At 41.2% G+C, this 13,502-nt stretch overlaps 1 protein-coding gene and 1 long non-coding RNA gene across 3 annotated transcripts in view; one reads left to right on the forward strand and one right to left on the reverse strand.

Annotated features, from left to right (window-relative positions):
* Nucleotides 1-9,621, reverse strand: part of LOC128560742 (solute carrier organic anion transporter family member 1B3-like) — a 99,671-nt gene extending 90,050 nt beyond the window's left edge. For both annotated transcript variants that reach the window (XM_053554113.1, XM_053554112.1), the window contains exons 1-2: nt 9,519-9,621; nt 8,515-8,599 (exon numbers count right to left, since the gene is read on the reverse strand). The gene's annotated coding sequence lies outside the window, so the exon portion shown is untranslated. The remainder of the gene's footprint in view (nt 1-8,514; nt 8,600-9,518) is intronic.
* A 430-nt stretch (nt 9,622-10,051) lies between these two features.
* On the forward strand, nt 10,052-13,271 carry LOC128560744 (uncharacterized). The gene is made up of 3 exons (XR_008373148.1): nt 10,052-10,096; nt 10,452-10,618; nt 12,748-13,271. It is a non-coding gene; the product is annotated as an uncharacterized LOC128560744 (long non-coding RNA).
* The last annotated feature ends 231 nt before the right edge of the window (nt 13,272-13,502 follow it).

Genomic DNA, 13,502 nt, shown 5'->3' on the forward strand with positions numbered 1-13,502 from the left:
TAGAGGGAGGAGCCATATTGGAGGCTACTAGTTTCTGAGAGCAGCTTCTTCCCAGAACTTTAATCTGCTCTTTTCACTATCACTTCAGATTGAGATCCTGCTCCACACTGGAATATCCCAATGATATCATTCACTCAACCATATAGAGATTAGATTTTCTCACAGACCCTGGTCACAATTCTTATCACCTTATCACCAGCCTTAATCACCTTGGAGATAAAGTCTGATGAATCTCCCTGGATGAGAGAGAACATTATGTTAAGGTTCAGATCATAGCCTGAATACATATTTCCTGAGCATAAATGCCAGCCAGCTCTTCCACTTAGAGCTGACATAGTTATAATCAGGTCTCAGTTTTTCTCATCTTCAGTATGATGAAAATAATAATACCTCCTGCTTTATAGAATTGTTGCGAAGATTCAATAAGTGACTTAAAGCATTTAAAACAATTGCGACCACAAAAGGTCACACACTTGATCATTCCATTTTATGAAAAGTCCAGAATAGGCAAAAGTAATAGAGACAGAAAGTAGATTGTGGTTGGTTGCCATGGGCTAGTAGAAAGACAGAGAGGTTACTGTTAAACAGTACTGAGTTTCTAAATGAGGTAGGGGTGATGGTTGCACAATTCCATGAATACATTAAAATACCACTGCATTGTATGCTTTTAAAGGGTGAATTTTATAGTATGTTGAGTATATATCAATAACAAAAACACTTGCATCTCACATGGCTATTACTTTAAATTAGTATTGAGATCACTGTTTTCGGTCATCTTCAAAAGATACATCAAAATGGGTGCTGTGCACTGATTGAAGCCTCATATTGAAGCCCTAATCCCAATGTGACTGTAATTAGAGATAGGGCATTTAGGAAGTAATTAAGATTAAATGATGCCATAAGGGTTGGCTCTTAACTAATAGGCCTGGTGGTCCCTCTCTCCTCATGAACACAAAAGAAAAGACATGTCAGGATTCAGCAAGAAAGTAGCTACCCACAGCTAAGGAGAGGAACTGAATCAGCCAACAGCATGATTTTGGATTTCCCAGCCCATAGGATGTGAAAAATAAATTTCTGTTGTTTAAGCCATGTAGTCTGTGGTATTTTGTTATAGTGGCCCAAGTGAACTAACACAGATTCTTTTTAAATGTAGAAATGACTTTGGAACTGAGTAATGGGTAGAGGCTAGAAGAGTTGTGAGGTACACACTAGGAAAAGCTGAGATTGCTGGAAAGGGAGAGTTGGTAGAAATGTGGACATTAGATGCCATTCTGGTGAGGGTGCAGAAAGGGGAAAAAAGGAAGCTGAACACTCCATCTTCTTACAAAATGTATATATAACCATGAATAGAAGGTTGATAGAAATATGAGTATTAAGTGCCACTCTAGGGAAGTTTCAGACTGTAACAAAAAGCATGTTATTGAATAATGGAGGAAAGGCAATTCTTGTTATACAAAGTTTAAGAATTTGGCTGAATTGTGTTCTAATGTCTTGTGGAAGACAGAACTTGAAAGCAATAAAATTGGATATTTAGTTTAGGAGTTTTCTAAGCAAAGTGTTGAAGGAGTAGCTTAGTTTCTCTTGGCTTGAAGGATTAGCTTGGTTTCTCCTGGCTACTTTAAGTAAAATGCAACAGAAGAGAGATGAATTGAAGAAAAAATTGTTAAAAAAAAGAACCCAAACTTAAATATTTGAAAAATATTTATAAAATAAATATAATAGCCTAACATGTTTATTATTTATAAAATAAATAAAAATAGCCTATACATGTTGTAAAAGATGAGAAAGCTTATTCTCATATGATTCTCATGAGATCACTAAGGGGAAACCATTTGATAAGGAGACTAGTATACATATGAAGCACAAATTTAATTATTTACCACATCAGAATCTAGGAAGAGAGGTGAGACTATGCCGGAAAAACATTGCCAGATGTCCCCCACATGGGACAGAAAAAAATGGAATCACATGAAAGAAGGATGCTGGACTTCTTTGATTCTATAGAATAAGACAATAGAAGTATTGGGCTGCCATCAGGCTTTATCATTCCATAAAAGGGAAGAATGACACTCAAGGAAATTCAGAGATCATGGGGATGCCACTTTCCCATAATCCCAGGGGGCATAGCTCATTCCTCCTTGGCTTCAAAGAGTGGGACTTTAAAACTTCCTCAGTTTGGGAGTGTCAGAATGCTACCATCTAGTACCTCGGGGGTGGACTTATCCTTCCAGAGAGCCCCAGCCAAGGGGGTAACACTGTTGTCCCAGTGGGCCTGGAGGGAACAACTGTGAACCAGAGAATTATTTCAAAGCCTTCAGATCTAACGAAATTTGCCTTACTAGGTTTTGGGCTAGTTCAGAATTGTCATCCTTTCTTTGAATTTCCTTCTTTTGAAATGTGAATGTCTATCCTATGTTAGTTCCACCACTGTATTTTGGAAGCACATAACTTGTCTGTCTTTACAATTTCACAGCTGGATATGGATTTTTGCCTCAGGATGAACCATATCTTAAGTGTCTTCCATATCGAATTTAGATAATATGTAAATGAAACTTTGAACTTTAGATTTTAGAGTTGATGCTGGAATGGTTATGATTTTTGGGCTGTTGAGATAGAACAAACTTATTTTCCATGCAAAAATAACATAAATTTGGGGGGCAGGGCTGCAATCATAACAAATTTCTTGCCTGGTGCACAGTAAGTCAACACACGGAGGCACTGAGGGTTGCTGCAAAGAAAGTTTCATCATAGAGAAGCTGAATGAGTAGATGGGAGGAAACCTCAAATCCACCTCCCCAGAGAGTGTGGGAGTAAGAATCTTAAGGCATTGGGATGAGCAGTGGGCTGAAATATGGGGATTGCTGATTTGTCAAAAAACTTAGGTTGAAGTCAAAAAATGGGGGAATGAAGAAACTGCATTTTTGCACTGAGTTGGTGGCCTGTGGAGAGTCTTCTGACTGGTTGGAATTCTTCTGAAATTTGGGATCTGAAAAAAAGTTTTTTTTTTTTTTTTTTTTGAGGAGAAGGAAAAGAAGGCTATTAATTTGCTGGTGAATGTTGAGGCTATTAGTCTCCCATCTCTTTTTTTTTTTTTTTTTGTGATTTTTGGCTGGGGCTGGGTTTGAACCCACCACCTCCAGCATATGGGACCGGCGCCCTACTCCTTGAGCCACAGGCGCCGCCCCTAGTCTCCCATCTCAAAGTACCAGTGTCCTTCTAAGCAGGAGTATAGAACTTTTAAAGTTTCTGATAAATTTCATCTTCAGCTAAAACAATCTCAGTCTCCACTTGGATTCATTCCATCTACTTCGGCACAAAGGACAAAGGGGACTTCCCTGCCCCTCCCAACCACTGGCCTAAGGCAGGGATGTAGGTTTTACTCAAAAGGATAAGGGGATTTTTAGGGAAATATTCTCAGTTACGTATTCCCTACTGTTAATTTTACCTTTCCTTGTCTATGGGAAGAGGTAACCATAGTCATGAAGCTACTTTCTGCCAAACTGGGACCATGTTTTAAGTGGAAGGTACATATTATCAGGTGAGAAAGGGCATAAGCAAAAACTACAACTGTGAGAACTGACAAGGTGAAAGAGACTGTCAGCTTGCACTCAATGCCCAGGATAGGATTGGATTAGAAAATAACAAGACCTCTGAGTGCAGAGCTATTACATGTACCCTGTAGGTGATCCAAGAGACCAGCTTTGGCAAACTCAGAAATCATGTACAGAAATACTTGTACCAAATGAAGCTTTGAACAACATACCCAGCAGCAAGATAGATCAACAGAAGAAGCAATAGCTCAGCAAAGTCCTCCCTGAGGAGTCATCCCTCTATCCTACAAACTGATCAAATAACCAAAAAGATTAATGAAAACATCAATACTTTCATTTTTTTTTTCTTTATTTCAAACAAATACTTTAGATCACCTAAGGCTGGCCTTTCCCCCAGGGGCTATACTTCTTTACTGTGGTATGAGGGATTCAGGGTTTCCCTTCTGATTATTTTAATGAGGTATGAGTTGTTAGAGGCACTCCATAGGCTCCCTTCCTCCTCTCTGCTTCCCAACTGGGGCAGAGGGACCTGAAAGAGGAAACCTCAGTGATGGTGGCTAGCACCTGACCCACTCATTTGACATATTGTTTTGTTGTTGTTGTTGTTTATATTTTTTTGAGACAGAGCCTCAAGCTGTCACCCTGAGTAGAGTGCTGTGACATCATAGCTCATAGCAACCTCAAACTCCTGGGCTCAAGTGATTCTCCTGCCTCTCCCTCCAAAGTAGCTGGGACCACAGGTGCCCACCACAACACCCAGCTATTTCTTGGTTGCAGCTGTCATTGTTGTTTGGTGGGCCTGGGCTGGATTCGAACACACCAGCTCAGGTGCATGTGGCTGGCACCTTAGACTCTTGAGCCACAGGCACCAAGCCTGACATATTATTTTACTCTATTTTCTTTTCCTCATGGATATTAAAAACTTACGGTGGGGTGCTGGGAAGGGTCTCTCATAAACTATTTCTTAGGGGCTTAATTTAAGACTGCCTTTAAAGGGCTACCTCTATCCAGAGGAGGGCAACAGCAATAACTTTGTAATTTTGCGTTCTAGATAAAGGGTTTTGTTTACTTGTTGGTTTATCACTACTACAAAGGAGGGTATCATCTTAATGACCTATGGGATTATTTGATTTATTATGTCCAATTCCTTGGAAAAATGGTTCCCTAGCTTTCTGCTGGGGGTTTATTCAAAGAAGCTCCTGGGTGACCACAGGACACTGTGTAGCATATCCAGGTGCAGATGGCAGGAAGCGTGGTTTCCCCCAATGGACACCACCATAAAGTAACACATGGTGACTCCTTACGGAGGAACTGCTGAGCTGCCTCTGAAAAGCTGCCTTCCCCAGGCATCCGTCACCAGCATGCCATCCTCCAACTGTCAGGGCTGCTGCCACCCATCGTCCTGTCATCCTCTGAGGCCTATTCCTGCTCTGGGCTGATATACAGGCACTGGAACTTGGTGAAGGCCCTATCTCTTGGTAGAAGCCCATAGAGTGAGAATCCAGAATGATTCCTTTTTTGTTATAAGACAAACCTCTGTTCTGCCTGAAAAGGTATCCACCATATAAGCCTGGGTATCTGACAAAAGCTGCCAATCATCAAAAGGATGGACCTCCTCACGTTGGGCTTCTGGTATAGTGGATCGCCTTTCTGTCCCAGGACTGCTCCAAGCACATCAACAGCTGCAAACAGGGTCCTCTCAATGAGGTCCCAGCAAACCCATCTGGTATCCTTCTCCCAATGTGCTCTCCTGCAGGCGCCTCAGAAGAGGCTGAACCAAAGCTTTGGGTGGGAGACAAGTCTATGAAAATGGTCTCTATTCGGCTATGTCATCTCAAATGTCAGAGCACCAGTCTTTAGTAGTAAAAGGATCTTCAGTAGTCAAGGACACCCCTTGACTGGGGTGTCAAGGCTGAGGAACAGAGTGGACTCCTCAGCAGCTCTGCCAAAGTCCCGATTTCTGTGATCTGGATGAGGGGCTCTGCATTTGTTAGTGAAAGGGCTCTGTACGAAGGCTTTGCTATTAGTCCATCTGTTTGTCAACTGTAGGTTCTGCAAGTCCCCTGCTAAGCCCTCACCGAACAGGGCAGGAGAGCCCTTTTAAACCCCTGAGGAAATGCAGTCCAGCAGTGCCACGAGGCCACTGCAGTCCCAGAATCATGTCCCTCAAAGGTAACTGGGCATCACTCTTAGTATTCTGTCTAATGTCATTAGTGGCATCACAATCCTGCATGTATCCATACCCGCTGAAAGGGAGAATTGAAATTTTCTCTGGCCTTACTCACTTTTGGTAGCTTTCTCCTTGCCAGTGTTGTAATGATGTGCAGGTGTGTTGGGGCCGGAACTTTAAAGCAAACTGCCCTGCAGTGGCAGTCCCCCATGCGCTTCACCTGCTATTTATCCCTCAGGAGGAGCTTAGTGCCCTCAGAGGTGAGTTTCTGTTGTTCTGGAACATCTCCTGCTACTCTAGCTGCCTGCGCCTTCTGTGGGGGGTCCTGAGCTGCCGCCAGCAGCAGCGGATGACTCACTCATTCCTACCTGGCTTGCAGCGTGCCGTGTGCAGCTGCTGATGGGGGCCAGGGCCGTAGGAGGAAGTTAGGCAGCCTCTCCTCCAGACCTCTTCTTCCCACGTGGCTTGGCACCAGGTGAACCTCTACTGTCAATTTGCACCTGGGCCTTCTATGGGGATCATTAGGTTGAGGCTACTAGTGAGGTAGGGGTCCCTGGGACCTTTTGACTATCTCAAAAGATCCTTGGTTGGCATAGCCAGCAGAACACACAGTTTTCAGTTTATGTCAAAGGCCGTATTAACTAGCTGTGAAAGATTCATACTAACTGCCATGCCCTGGCTATGGGTACCCTCTGGCCAAATCGAGTTCACTGTTGGGTAGGGAGAGACCATTTCTGACCCTGAGTCATAAGCTAACGACCATGGGTTGAAGATTTAGTCTGGGTGACGCCCGCCCAGCCCTTCCCATGGTGCCCAGATGGCAGTGGCTCAGGTGTTCCTTCCCCCTGCTGGTCCTTCCTCCTACTGGTCTTCCCTCCCACCAGGTCTGCTCCCAGGCTGTGGCCCATCTGGTGTCTCACCCTGACTGGCTGTGGAGTTCTGTCAAGAGAGGAAGGCCTCATCTATCAAAAATCTTACAAGCAAAGATCACTTCATGTAACACACAAAATAATAAGCTTATTTCAAGCAGAGAGTTTGGGGCTCAATATTCCAAGTCTGTAGTGGCAGGTTGACCATTTGAGCTCTGCATTGTCCTTTGATATAATTTTCCCTTTAGTTAAAACTTGTGCATTTGAATTGGACATCCTAGAAAACCTGTCATGCCTTTGACCCTTATACAAATACTTGCAAGTAGAGGCATCCTAAACCACCTAAGGTGCCCAAAGGGGGTCATTCTCCTGATTTTATTTTTATTTTATTTTAATTTATTTTTTAATTGAGACAGAGTCTCACTTTGTTGCCCTTGGTAGAGTGCCATGGCATCACAGCTCACAGCAACCTCCAACTCTTGGGCTCAACTGATTCTCTTGCCTTAGCCTCCCGAGTAACTGGGGCTACAGGTGCCTGCCACAATGCCTGGCTATTTTGTTTGTTTTAGCAGGCCCTGGCTGGGTTCGAACCCACCAGCCTTGGGGCATGTGGCCAGCACCCTATTCACTGAGCTACAGGCTTTATTTTTAAAGAATTTATCTTTCATTCTTCTTGAAAGCTCATTTATCTACAAAAAAGATAGTTCAATTTCCCATTTTGCAAAAGCACAGAAAGGCCATTTGAGGTTAATTTGGGGAGAAAGAGACAATGAATAAGACCCTTGAGAATGTATCTCCAAATAAAACTAGGAATCCAAACAACAAATTATTGGGGAAAGAGCCAGCAGCTCAGAACAAACCAAGGACCATCAACCACTGCTTTTCCTCACACCCTATACAAGTGGTACCAGCCAGCACTTTTTCTCACACTCCAGGTAAGTGGTATCACAATACAAAAACTCACCAGACAAGTAGTAGGAAAAATCACAAACAATAAAACACAAACAATGTAGGTATTTCCCAACATAAACCATCAACTTTTCCATAGTCTATCAATCAAATGGGAATTTTCATTTAACAGCCACAATTCCTCACTCCAGCATGTATGTTAAATTACAATAACACCATTCCCTTTATTATAAGTGGACCAGTTAGCCACTAGTGATACAAAAATTTGCAAAGATTAAATACAAACAATATAGGGAATTTCCAACACAATCTAAAATGCCCCAGCTTATCAATCAAATAGAAATTTTCATTTAACAGAACTCCATTCTCTTTACACATAGGTTCATATCTATAAGTTCAACATTCAGCCAAATTTTTTCCAAGGGAATTTGAGATAGAGCTTCTTTACACTGCAGCAAAACTCACAAATAATGAACAGACAATACAGTTGATCCTCAACACAAAAATGCCAGCGCCTATCAAACAAATGGGAATCCACAGAGGACAAAGTACCCCTCAGATGGCACATTGGATATGCCTCAGCTACCCTACCACAGGGCTGGAAGGAATCCAAAGGAGAGAAATGGCCCTTCAAACAGTGATGGGAATCAAAGGGGATGAACACCAACCCACTGGAAAGTTCAAAACTTCCCAAATGGACAACCTAATCCCCTCATTCCCTGGGCTTCAACAAAACCTCAGCCACTTTCAGGACTGAAAGGTTCAAAATCTTCCCCCAATGGGTAGCCCAATCCTCCTGTTTCCCAGGAAACCCTTCCCAGGTGGCAGCCTAGTCTCCCCAGTCCCTGGAAATTGCAAATGAGCTCTGAATTCAGATCATGTTCACTAGTTCCACTCAATCCCAAGACTTCCACCTCAAATGGTGCCTCTAAACAAAGAAAACCAACAGAAAGGTCTGAGTCCCCTCTCCCCCGTAGGTGTGGAATAGAGTCTTGTTACACACCAGGGAACTTACCCTACAAATGGCCTTGTATCTGAACACTTTCCAAATCCAATTCCTTCTTCTCAACTCAGTTCAGGTTGTGAGGAGCTGCATTTACCTTGGGGAGACAAAAACAGGAATTCTCTGGGGCTAAAAGAGGCTCTGGGAGCTTGTGGGGCTCCCTTCTTTCTCACCTATAAAGAAGATGTTCCTTCCAACAAAAATGCCTGGCTTTAACATGTGGCTTCTCCCTGACTCTTCCAGCAGTTATGGGGTGCCAATGGGCCCACCCACAAATGCTAAACTTTGTAACCAAAAGTTTGGCACTAGTCCCCAAGCCACGTCTGAAGTATGAGGATAAGTAGTTTGAGGAGAAGGAAAGAGAAGTTTATTAATTTGCTGGCAAATGAGGAGGCTGGCAGATTCTTGTTTCAAAGTACCAGCATCTTCTGAAAAACATCATAAGCAATTCTTGAGCCAAAAGTGTTATAGTCCTCGAGTCATATATCCTATCTATGGGAACAAGGTGAAGCCAGGGTCTAGTATTATATGACTCTTATAACCAATTAATGTCTAACTAAAATTTTGCCTAAAAGCCTGCCTTGTAACTCTTGTTAACCCTGTGAGGATAGTTTCAGCACCATCCCACCCAGAAGTCTCCCTTTCCCCAATCTTGAGGTCTTCCTTCCCCCATTCCCCCCACTGAAGTCTTCCTTTCTTCAATCATTAAAAGGGAACAGAGCGATTACTGCTTTATCTTGTTTCTTCTGATAGGCGTACAGAAGGGGGTACCATGATTAGGACTGGAGAAATGATTCTGTTTGGCAGTATTAAGCATGACAAAATCATTAGTGTTCTTATCTATGGTTCTAACATAGCATTTGATTGAGCATTAAATCACGAGTTAAATTATAAGCCCTATTAGTAGAAGGGAAAGTCCTAATTTCAGGAGCTCTTACAGAACTACAAAAAGCCTTGAATTATCCAGGAGAAAAGTCCAGAAAACCAGTCAGATAGTCCCAAGAGAAACTTATTACCTGAGAGCTGTTGTCTGATTTTGTCAAAGGTGGTCTTACGAACCTCAACTGAGGAGTCGATATGCAAACAGCAAGTTTTATTGGTTATTACACAGACTCTACCCTATTTTGTTTTGATACAGTCAAGGACAGTCCTGTTATCTAAGACAATCTGGGCAAAAGTCTATTTCTTTTTGCTGGGCAGCCAGTGCCAGGATCATCTAATTTGTCAAGATCCCTAAGGTAATAGGTGAATTTTTAATCATGTGTTCATGGGTTACAACATCCCACCAGGGAAATAAAATTCATCTAAGAAGTGCCCAGTATAGTCCATAATCCATCCAACTGGAACTTGGCCAGCTTTCCCCAAGTAGAGTCACTGTTGAAAATGGACCTCCCAGAATTTTGGTGAACTGGTCCAGTGCTGACTCTCAGAATTGTTATATGTATAGATAGGAGTGACCAAATATTCTAGCAAACAAACCCCTCCTATGTGACAGCTGCCAAGGCATTTATAGACTCTTAGATTTCATTTTCTCTGCAGATAAAGATGTATCCCAAGAGGGCACACAGGACACAAGATAAATTAAGGAATTGAGGTAAGTGTCGTGAAGAAGGGCCTTGATAATAGGATCAAACCATTTTGGGAAAGCTTCATGGTTCAGTCTTGTTTAGTTTTGTGAGTTGTTTAATTTACTGGGAGTGAGGCCATGGGACTGCTGATGTGTCGAGACAGTAGGCCTGTATGGAGGCATATTTGACAATAATGGAATTCTCTTGCCCGGTATTGTTTGTTGCCTGAGCCCTCAGAATATCACAATTTAATGAACTGATGTATTATTATTCTGTTTTCTGGGTTGGGATAGTTTATTTGTATAGAGTAAGTTTGAGATAACGCACCTCAGGATTTCCTGCCTTTGCCAATGTCTGAGAACTTGTTAACGTTGCTTTTAGACTTGGAAGTCGAAGTTATCAAGGAAGGTTAAGAAGAAAGGAAAAGGAAAATTATGTTTATAGGTCTATATGAGCACCTGAAGTAATTAAGGTGCCAGGATAGCACACGGAATCTGCTTAACCAACGGTGGATAGAAACACCAAGAAAAGTGATGGCAAATAACAGTGTAAGCACAACAGTATCTTTCATTATTTTTCTTTAGGAGAATTTGAGGTCTGTCGTGGGTATTCTGGGCCACTTGGAGAAGTCAGTCGTAGGACTGTGCTATCACACTAGGTTCATCTGGTTAGAACTGTGGCGTTTTTCTTACATAGCATGGTTCCTGTTTCCTGTCGTGTTTGGGTAGCCTGAGTTAGACAACTCTTGGGGAACCAGCTTTGCCTGGGTTTGATGGCTCCAGGATTTGACTCCTTTCAATTATAATGAGGACGGAATCCCCAGCAGCACCTCATATGGTCCCATCCAGTGAGGTTTAAGTTGATTTTTAATAAGTTTTCCCAGAGTGTGCAGGACAATCAGTTGAGTTGCTAACATGATAGCCTCAAAGAACCTCCATGGCCACGTTTTTGTCACCTGTGATTTGTATGTCACACGTATAAGTTTCAACTTGTAGAGCCTTGATAAAGAGGTAGCAATTTTATTGAGTCCAGGTCAGAAAAATGAAAGAAACATTAGTTGGGAGATGTGAAGCTGGGAAAGAATCCAAGATTTCAGTTCAAATTGTAGGAACATAATGAAAACTCAAAAACAATAAAAAGGCCAGAATCTAATAATGGGTATGCTATAGCTTTCTTATGAAACATAATTTTTCTCCTTCTATTCCCCTATTTTTACTAAATACAAATCAAGGAGAAGGAATTTATTTAAAAAAATAAGTTTTAGTCTTATTATACTTGGCCTGTTTGCACAGAGTGCCCTAAGAATGAAGATTGGCCCCAGAGGCTCTTGCTGGAACTTTTTTGGTAAGGAATGGGTTTTGCTGGAACTTTTTTGGTAAGGAATCTATACTTAGAGACTTTTTAAAAACCCTGAGTCTATCTCAGCCAGAGATTTTCTTGCAGACTTGCCTATAATCCCTGTGTGAATAAACGTATTCCTTTTTTCTCAAGGTCCCAAAATATCTTGTGGTTCCTGAGCCTGTTAGAAAGTGATAATCGTTGCTTAAGACAAGAACAGAAAGCTTTTTAGGAAGGATGTATATGAGGTACCAGGCCAGACTTTTCAAGAGACAGTTTATCAGTTCTGTCAAGTCAACTTCTATTCTTCAAAGCCACCAGGGCATATCTGAAAATATGCTGTTCTACTCAAAACCTTGATAAAATAACCAGTGTCTTTAATTGTGTCCTGGTACAAAAGAGGATTGATTCTTATTGAATCTGCAAGTAACTATGTTGTCATAAATTAAAAATACTTACCAATACTTACCAAATTCTAGAGAAATCAGATAGAGAGAAAGAAAAATGCTTAACATTTTGCCCACAAACATGTCCTTTGCCCAAAATAAAAATGTTTTCTTGACATCTAGAAAACAAAATGGAAAAAGAATCAGAAAGTTTCAAGCAGAAAGTCATAGATGTAAAAGTATTTCTGTCCTCTGTTAGTTTAGCCCACGAACTTAATTGTTGTTCCATTTGATGTTGGGTTAGTAATCTTCATGAACATATCAGATTTTTAAGTAGAGTCCCCAATTTTTTCCTAGTCCAAAGGCATAATTTCCACTGTTATGAGAAAAACTGTATTTACTTGTAAGAGACCTTACCATCCATTTCCTTAAAGATGAAGCAAATCATAGACTGTAAATGATTATAAACTACTTTTGAGAAGAATAAAAGTAAAAAAAAAGATTGTCTGTGGACACAAACATTCTTAGAATGGCCATGGCTAAAGACATAATTGGTAAGGAAATCTGGTTCTGTGGCATACAACAATTAAACATGATAATCATAATAATTACTGATAAAATATAAGACATGTCAGAATTTTAGGAATCTCAGATATTTATGGAGATCTCAAAGGAAGTTAAACACAATTTTCACATTTCACAAGGATTCTTGCAGGAATTCAACATACCAAATAACAAAGGTTTAAAACACTTCTTCAAAATAGGATCGCATGTCACTGTAATAGAACAGTCATTTATCTGGCAAAAGTGATCATTTAAAGACTTTAGAAAGCAGAGACTTTTCACTTTGGTAAAGAGGTGACTCAATTTCCTAATCAAAAGACCTAATAAAGCTACCATGAGACAAATTGAATCTGTGTCTTTTTTCCTCTCTTTTATTTTTATATTTTCAGCTCCCTGGGAAGAACAAAGGCACATAATGGGTGAAGAAGCACTATGGCACCTGCCATCTCAGCTCAGGTCAGTGGTGACAAGGAGGCTGGCGACCCAGGGCTTTGTTTTCAAGAATCTCTCAGCTCATGATGGCAGCAACTTTACAGCTGGGAAGGTATAGAAGCTTTCTAGCAGTTTAGAACCAGAGGTGTGAGGGACAAAATTCCCACCTATCCTTTCCATAGGACTCCAAGTTTCTCTAAGGGTTGATCTCTGCTGAAATCTTGTTCCTCCTTGTTCTGCTGTGTAACCTCTTCTCAAGGAATCTCCAGTACGTTCTGGCACTTTTCTCTCTGAATTACACCTGAGTTTTTTTTGTTTTTTTCCATCTAAAACTTTTTCTTTTCTTCCAGGATGATCTGACAAATGACATCTCTCTTACCCCACCCCTCATTTTACCAATGATGTAAAAATTACCTGCATTTACCAAATATTCTTAAAGTCATGTGAACTTGGAAAGCATTTAGATTTGTTTGTTTGATATACGAGTACTTCTTAATAAAGTAAAAGCCAGTTTGGTTAAAATCCAGGCTGTAGAATCTTTGTGCCAGTTTGTGTGTTTTTATATATTGTCTATGATACCAAATTGCCGTATGCCAGAAGGGACAAAGTAATAATCCACAGCTCAAAGCATAAAGAGAGGGAAAATCTAATCCCTTAGGAGGGCATGCTAGAAAATGCCCAACCGTGGATGCCGTAGCAACACAAAATTACA

The sequence above is a fragment of the Nycticebus coucang genome, chromosome 12, assembly GCF_027406575.1.
Source record: "Nycticebus coucang isolate mNycCou1 chromosome 12, mNycCou1.pri, whole genome shotgun sequence".
Lineage (NCBI taxonomy): Eukaryota > Metazoa > Chordata > Mammalia > Primates > Lorisidae > Nycticebus > Nycticebus coucang.